The sequence below is a fragment of the Vidua chalybeata genome, chromosome 10, assembly GCF_026979565.1.
Source record: "Vidua chalybeata isolate OUT-0048 chromosome 10, bVidCha1 merged haplotype, whole genome shotgun sequence".
In the NCBI taxonomy this organism is placed as follows: domain Eukaryota; kingdom Metazoa; phylum Chordata; class Aves; order Passeriformes; family Viduidae; genus Vidua; species Vidua chalybeata.
In genome coordinates this window covers 5,576,011-5,581,537 of record NC_071539.1, presented here as the reverse complement: position 1 = coordinate 5,581,537, position 5,527 = coordinate 5,576,011, and the positions used below count along the sequence as shown (strand labels likewise).

General features: G+C 41.6%; 1 long non-coding RNA gene across 2 annotated transcripts; it reads right to left on the bottom strand.

Annotated features, from left to right (window-relative positions):
• Positions 1–1,965: 1,965 nt before the first annotated feature.
• Positions 1,966–5,239, bottom strand: LOC128793222 (uncharacterized). Of its 2 annotated transcripts, none has more exons than XR_008432696.1 (4): positions 5,156–5,239; positions 3,676–3,770; positions 2,187–2,274; positions 1,966–2,043 (listed from the first exon to the last, which is right to left on the bottom strand). It is a non-coding gene; the product is annotated as an uncharacterized LOC128793222 (long non-coding RNA). The 2 variants fall into 2 exon arrangements; XR_008432695.1 differs by lacking the exon at positions 5,156–5,239 and adding an exon at positions 4,710–4,832.
• Between the last annotated feature and the right edge of the window lie 288 nt (positions 5,240–5,527).

The window sequence follows — 5,527 nt, the reverse complement described above, 5'->3', positions numbered from 1 at the left end:
GTGAAAATAAATATTATTGAAAATACATTTTTTCTTTTACCACTGAGACAGTTTTTAACAGTTGTGGACATTCCCATGTCCTTCAAATGAATGAGAGCTACCTATTTTCTTTATAGAACAGCAAACATCAAGCAAATGGAGCTGAAAGTACTCTGAAAAAGCAGCTTTCTGTGAATCTGGAATATCCAGAGGTGCACTGACCTATTCACTCACATTACATCTCCTTGACTGCTGTTGTTTGTAGAGAGATGAGTAAAGCCAGAAAAGTCACTCAACTTTTGCCTTTTGGGCAATCCCACTCTGCCCTTCTCCTTCCTTAGAAAGCTTCAAAAGCAGCTATTTTCACAACCTGAATGTTAACAGAGTTGGCTGCTGTGATGCAGTTACCAGGTGGCTCTGTCAGACTCAAATCTTGGTCTCCTGTGCAAGCACAGAATGGGGGAAGAAAAAGGAGGAAAAGTGTAAGACAATGGTAGTTTTACGGTCTCCTTTCTCAGCTTGCAGACTGGAGATAGCAGTAGACAAGCCTTACGACAGAGAGGAGAAGTCAATATATTTTCATTGATTCTTGTAGCTGCAGAACTCTCACCCAAGCACGAGTACAGAGGTGAGAGCATGAGTTCATGACTGTCCTGCCACACCACCCATGTGCTCCTCAGAAATCTGCTCTGGGCTTCACCAGGGATGGAGCCTGCTCCCTGACATGACTGCAGCAACAGCAGCTGACCCAGGATCCCTCTCAACAGGGGGAATTTGCATGTCCTGCAAATTATCCCCTACACAGGCCAGAAACTCCAACAAAGCCAGTTGCAGCTGCAGCTGAAGGCACAGATTCACTTAAGGAAAACACTGCCTTTATAAAAGACTATTTTCAAACAATTACACAAAGTCTATCGAAACAATGCATTGTATTCCAAAAGAAAGAGGTCCACAAAGTTAAATATGAAGAATGACACAGAAATAGAAACATCAGAACAAAACAGCTTGGAAAACCAGCTAAGAAGTTGCATAGTCAGAACAGAATGTAATTAACAACTTGGGACAAGCACACAGTTTTGAAACAAAAGGAATTGGAAACAAATTCTAAAAATTTGAATATGAAAAATAATTGAAGCAGGCTTTTGAGGGTTACATTTAGTTTATAGTTTTGCAAATCCTCTAAAAACATCAGTGAGAGTCTTTTAGAGTTGTTTTGATTTTGCAGAAGCATTAATTTCCTTAATTGGCATTTTCAGCTTTTGTTAGAAAATTTCTGACCTGCTCAACTCTACTGACAATATGTTCATTAGCAAAGTGTGAGGGTCTGTCACCATTTTCAGTTGCTGCAGAGCTGTCAAATGGTGTAAAACTTATTGGAAGATCCTTTTATTGTTATGGCCCAGCTTTGCAGGTGACATTTTATAACAGATTTGATTGTGCCACGATGGACCTGACCTTTGTGTCATGTCTTTTCTTCCCATTTCTTCAGCAGAGTCCATTATCTCTTGATCCAAATTCCTTCAACTCTTCTCTTTGACTTTGTGTTACTTTCCACTTTATTCCCAGGCTGCACCGCCTAACACCCTATACCTGCTTTTGATGTCACCAAACAGGGACAATGACTATAAAGTTTTTTTCCCTTTACAAGTCAAACCTGGAAGGTCTCTCTGTTGTTGTTCATTCTATTTCCATTGCTGGTGTAAATGTCCTTGTTGTTTTTCCCACCAGTGAAGAAAGGGCAAGTGTCATAATCACTGAAGCAAAGACTTTGCTTTGAAGCCGTATTGATTTTTCCTTTTCCCTTCTGAAGCTTTGCCAGGCTCCATAAAAGCCTGTCTCTTGTTCAGAAACTCTTTGGACTGAGAGACAACAGGGGCAGCAGAGCCAGCGGGGCGCAGTGGGAAGTTAGGGCATCTGCTGGGGAATGACAATCATGACAGCAGCATGGAAAAGAAAGAGGTCATTTTTATTTTTAACTGTACTCTGAGAATGGTTGTGGATCAGAACAAAGCCAAACGGGAAGCTCAGCTTTAATTCCAATTTGTGTTTCCTCCTTGTCCGAACCTGAATATGAACATTTTTCTAGGGTTAAGCTGTTGACAGCAAGACACTGAGACCACTTATGTGACAGCTTGGCTGGAGGCTTAACCACAAAGGTGACAACAGCAGGACATTGTGGCACAGTGCTGTAAGAATGTGAGCCTTACCCTGCACTGGAGCAGCAGCATCATATGGACTCACAGAGAACTCCTGAATGAAGGTCCAGGGCTACCACGGGACTCCCGCTCAAGGGATCTGAAATGCTCTGATTAGACCTAGCTTATGCAAAGCAGAAATATCCGATAGCGTTCATTCAGCTCACACGTATGGCGAGGACCCAAAATTACTCCCTCCTGCCACAAAATGCCTCTGTCTTTTGTAGGTTCCTTGCAGTCTGTGACCACATACACTTATCTTCTGTGCATTGGAGAGTCTCTCACTCTTAGCACAAAGGTGCTGGCTTTAAGCCTTTAAAGTGGTCTCCCAGTACCTCCACCACTCTTCCAACACATTTCATTCATGCTGACTCAGAGGAAAGAATGTCACTTATTAAAACATCAATGCCACTTCTTGCCATGCTTCTGTATTTCTTGGAGCTGTCAGGATGGGAGAGCTAGTCTTTCAAAGCTCATTAGATAAACAGTTGTAGCTGGAGCTGCATGTAAAATTACAGCAGCTGCCTTTTGCAGAGTAGGTCAAGTAATAACTGTAGTAGTTTTCTACCATTCTTGTTTTTTTGTTTTTTTTTTAATTAGTACCTACTGCCAGAAATTAAATAAAAATAATAAGAATTATTCTTGCTGCTTGTGAGTGTAGCCAGAAAGTTCTTTAAAACCTAAAAATATATGAAATGGCTTCCAAATTCTCAGCTATTTTGAGAACTGTGCATATGAGACAGCTGGAAATCAGACTTTTTTTTTTTAAACACCTCCGAAAAGACCTGTTATCAACAGCAATGAGAGGGTTTTGTTGATTAAAGGATGTTTTCCACTATTCATTTGTAAGGGAAGTGAATCATTAAGTACTGTCTGAAAACCTACTTCATACTGAAAAGAAAGAAAATGTTTTGTGGTCGTTAGGGCTTACAGAAATAGCCTGAACACCCACCACCCTCTATCTGTGCTGCAGATCAGCTCTGCTCCAGCTGCTGATGCCACTTGTCAATGGGCTCCCCCCACTGCAACAGCACCACTGCTGCTTTTGCTTCCCCTTCCAACCAGCTCTACCAGCCAGGGCAATTTTGCAACCTCTTTCTCCAAGGAGAGGAAGCATCTTAAAGCTGTGCCCCCCTGTACGGCAGAAGAAAAGCATAAGTGATGCTATTTGTCCTGTCAGGACCTAAGCACAGCAAGTAATGAACAGAAGGAAGCTGTTTGGGTGTCCTGGTTCAGCTTTGACTTTGCAGTTTCCTGCTTTACCTTCTGAGGCACGTCACACTGTTGACTTCTGCACCTGTGTTACCCACCCAGTTCTCAGTGTACATTTGTTTTCATTATTCCTGCACCCTCCTGCTGTTTTTTCTGACAAGCTCAGGATCTGAAAGCTGCTTTCCCAGACCTTTAAGTAACAACCCATCATCAGCTGTGCTGTGTATGGGAGGCTGCAGCTTGAATTTGTTTCCACAAAAGGCACAAGACCTGCCTAATCAGCACTTACCTAAGTTTGCTCATGCCAGACAGAGTCAATTTACAGACCCTGCCTGCTGTTGACCCTGCTGTCTGCTCTGGGTTATTCTGGCCAGCCTCCACTTTCTGAAATTAAATGTTAGTATTTTTAATTGCAGGTTTTAACTCTTGCCTAATGGGGCACAAGAGATCATGCTGTTAGAGATCTGTCCAAGATAAGTGAGAGGGACTGCTTGGAGAGGAGCTGGAATGGAATTGCTGATAGTGACCAAATGGGTCTGTGCCTTCTGTGCCTCATCTGCCATTGAGTGCAGGTGAAAAAGCTCCAGTACCACTGTCCCCTTGCCACTGCTGCCCAGCTCACAGGCACCACCACGGGGCAGAGAATCCAGATTTTGGAACGTGATGCCTCTCTGCCAGTTTAACCCAGAGCAGCTCTGAGGTTGCTACTTGCTCGTGTTGTAGCTGAGCAACTCATAGCAGCTGGAGGATTTGAGGATTTATCTTGTGGGTAGGCATCTCAGGCTTGCGTGGGGTAAATGCCAGTGCAGGCTAGAAATCATGATGGTTTATTGCTATTCTTTCCTTTTTGTTGGTGAAAACATGTGAAATAAAACTATTTCATTCAAGATAATAATTGCAATGTAATTTTGTAAAAATTTTGAAAAATATGAGCTATTTTTCTATATATTACTAAAAGATATTACTAAATTTTACCAAAGGAAATATGAACAGTTTTTTTTTTTTTTTTTTTTCTTTTCCTAAACCAAGAAATAAATGACTGGTAAAATTATTATAGCACTTCTTTCTCTTTGATTTTTAATGAGACCTTTATTCTATGCAACTATCTATTGTTGATCCCATCTTAAAAATAGTTTCACATTATGGGAAAAAAGTAGTCTATCCTACATAGTTTGCTAGATGGGGCGTCAAAGGTTTGCAGTCTGCAAATTCCAAGTTCAACTCCTTATATTATGATGAGTTTTCACCACCCACAACCAGGTTCTGACCATAGCAACACAGACCCAGGATGAACATCCATGAAAAAATAAACTCAGCACCTACCTGGGGGGTTGTGGACAAACCACAGAAATTATGAAGTTAGCTTCACAAGTTGATTTATGTCAACTATGAAGAAGCTGCAGATCTGCTCTACTTTGGAAACAAACAGCTGAAAATTTAAGCTACTGTCACCTAGTATGCAGCAAAGCCACAGAAGGTCTGCTGTGAGGTAACAGCTGTGAGAGTTAAGGTCACCAGCAAGCCAACAGTTCAGATTAAAATTTTAAGCTCAGAAAATGTTTGCTTGTTTTTTTTCCTTAATTTTTTTTTCCAAGATTTAATTTGCTGTTTCTATTTCCTTCACACACCAGACCACAGATCTAGCTCCATTACCATCATGGCAGTGATAAAAACCTGAAATAAGCTCTTTGCTTCCTCTCTCCTGCTGCATTTCAGTCCAATGCCTCTAAATTGCCTGTGGAAGGCTGTGACCACCTATCCTTACCAACCTGCACAGAGATGCTTTCCAGTGCCAGTGCTGCCTTTTGATGGCCTTTCTTGGTTTTCCAGTGAGACTTTGGCACTGCCCAGACAGCTGGAGGAGCTATGGAAGCTGCAGTGTTTGTGGTGTAAAGCTGGATGGTTTTTTTACAGTCACAATGCTTGTACAGAGCAGCTGCATTCCAATCACCAAGTTGGAGTGTACCTGTGCAACAGCCTCACAATATCCCAGGGTTGTGTGTCACTAACATCAGCCAGGAAAAGACAATTTTACACTCAAAAGTTGAACAAGAATGTCCAAGACTTCTTTTTTCATTAGCATGTACCTGTAAGAGTGAAGATGGAAAAGAGAGTAGATATTAATGCAAATCTAATTGCAG